Raw genomic sequence first — 2500 nt, forward strand, 5'->3', positions numbered from 1 at the left:
TTTTTTGGGGGAAAGTCGAATTATGGAAGAAATTGAGTTTTGAGGACAAAAAAGTGTTTTGAGGACAAAAAAGTTTCTTGAGGACAAAAAAGTTTCTCGAGGACAAAAAAGTGTTTTGAGGACAAAAAAGTTTCTTGAGGACAAAAAAGTGTTTTGCGAACAAAAAATGGAATTTTGTGATTTTGTGTAAAAATAAGTAAATTCCCCTACTTCCACCACAGGGGGGCTTCAGTATGTTGTAGGGCCCCCAGGGAGGGTCCCCCAACTGGGTTTAAAGTTTGTGGATCCTGGGCAGAAAGTTGAATTTTGGATGAAAAACCGAATTTTGGGACTTAGAAAAATTTCGAGCTGAGCAGTGACAGACTTCCAGGCAGGGGAGCCTCTCTGGAGGTGTACCGAAAACAGTTCCAGGAGCTGAGGTCATTTTCGAACATTTTTTGTTCGCTCAAATTTTTTTTGTTTTTGAGCTCTAAAAAGCTGTTATTATCAATTGGCTCAAAAATTTCAAGTGTCATGAGCTAGTACATGTTGGAGGAATACGTTTTAGGCAAAAAATTGCAAAAAAAAAAATCCAAGTGAAAAAGAACCGGAATGGGGAATTTCTGACTGCTGTAGCAGCCGCACAGTTCCAGGAGGTCGGATACATTTCCGACTTTGTCCCGCTCATTGAAGTACATTGTCCCGCAATGCAAATACATAGTAATGCGCACCTGCGGGAGAATATAGGAGAGAGTGGGCTCTCTCTACCCCGATGTATGGCGGTTGTTCCTATGGTTCTCTGGCTCGGGTAGGCGACTTAGAAGGTGGTCCCTCTTGTCGTGGAAGTTGCAAAATACGGCCGAGACTGAACTTCCACGGCTCCAGGAGGGACTTTTGCTGGTCGTGCGTCCCAAGTGAGAGAGGCGATCCTGGGGTACCTGAGCCTGACCAGACCCTCCCTCGGTGGTCCCTGGTCTTCTGAAGGGTGATGGCATTCAGGGGGGCAAATCTGGAGTCCGTGGCCGAGTTTGGGCTCTAGAAGGCGGACGCCCCTTCTGACCATGTCCCCTCAGAGCCGGCTGGATGGTTCATGGTCCGCGGCTTTGTCTGGCGGTCTGTGCCCAAGCCGGAGAAGCTGTCCTGGGGTACGTGAGCTTTGACCAGACCCTCCCTCGGCGGTCCCTGGTTCTCTGGAGGTGATGGCTGTCAGGGGGGCAAATCTGGAGTCCTCGTGGGAAGGAGGGCTCTTGAAGGCGGACGCCCCCTCTGACTATGTCCCCTCAGAGCAGGCTGGATGGTTCATGGTCCGCGGCTTTGTCTGGCGGTCCATGCCCAAGCCGGAGAAGCTATCCTGGGTACCTGAGCTTCGACCAGACCCTCCCTCGGTGGTCCCTGGTTCTCTGGAGGCGATGGCTGTTGTCAGGGGGGGGGGGGCAAATCTGGAGTCCTCGTGGGAAGGAGGGCTCTGGAAGGCGGACGCCCCCTCTGACTATGTCCCCTCAGAGCATGCTCGATGGTTCTCAGTCCCTGGCTTTGGCTTTTTGGCCATCCTGGGGTACATTCTTGCCAAAAAAAAAAACGACTAAGTGAAAAAGAACCGGAATGAGGAATTTTCTAGGTGCCGCATCCGCCCTACAGTGACTTGAGGCCGGGTACAGTTCCGACTTCGTCCCCTTAAAGTGGGGACGTTGTCCCGCAATGCAAATACATAGGAATGCGCACCTCTGGCAGAATGTACTTGAGAGAGTGTCGTCTCTCTACCCCGATAGAAAGCAGTTGTTTCTCTGGTTCCCCGACTTGGGTAGGCGACTTGGCATGTGGTCCCTCTCGTCTGGAAGTTGCGCACTCCGGCTGAGACCGAACTTCCACAGCTCCGAGAGGGACTTTTGCCGATCGTGCATCCCAAGCGAGAGAGGCAATGCTGGGGTACCCAAGCCTGACCAGACCCTCCCTCGGCGGTCCCTGGTTCTCTGGAGGTGATGGCTTTCGGGGGGCAAATCCGGAGTCCTCGTCCGAAAGGGGGGGCTCCGGAAGGCGGACGCCCCTCTCGTCCATGTCCTCTCAGAGCGGTCTTATCCTCCGATCGATCTGGCACGGCGCTCCCGGGTGGGGAGGTGGTGCTGCTCGCTCGACCCGGGCTTTGGAGCTCGCGTCGGTTTACGGTGAGCGGTGTCCTTCCTCCTGTACCCCCGGGCTTCCACCACCTATCTTTGGGCGCGCACGCCGGCCGTCACCTCCCGTTCGAGGACGGAGGCGGCCGAGCTGTGGGAAGTTTGAATCGCACCGAACGATGAACAGTGGTCTGACGACCCACGCGGGCGAACGGCGGGGCGCCCACCCACCCCGGCGTGGGGGCCAGCCGTCCGAATCGCTCCCCGCGTGGGGAAGCACAGTGTTAGCAAGGGCGGCCCTTTTCGAAGTTCCAGATGCGCAGCCCTGCCCGCGGAGGTCCGTGCCACGCATCGCCCGAAGGGCGGCCTCCGCGGCGGGCACCAGCGAGAGCGGCGGCGGTGGGTGGCGT

The sequence above is a fragment of the Dendrobates tinctorius genome, unplaced genomic scaffold (assembly GCF_039654945.1).
Source record: "Dendrobates tinctorius isolate UK_male_01 unplaced genomic scaffold, ASM3965494v1 ptg000227l, whole genome shotgun sequence".
Classification (NCBI taxonomy): Eukaryota; Metazoa; Chordata; class Amphibia; order Anura; family Dendrobatidae; genus Dendrobates; species Dendrobates tinctorius.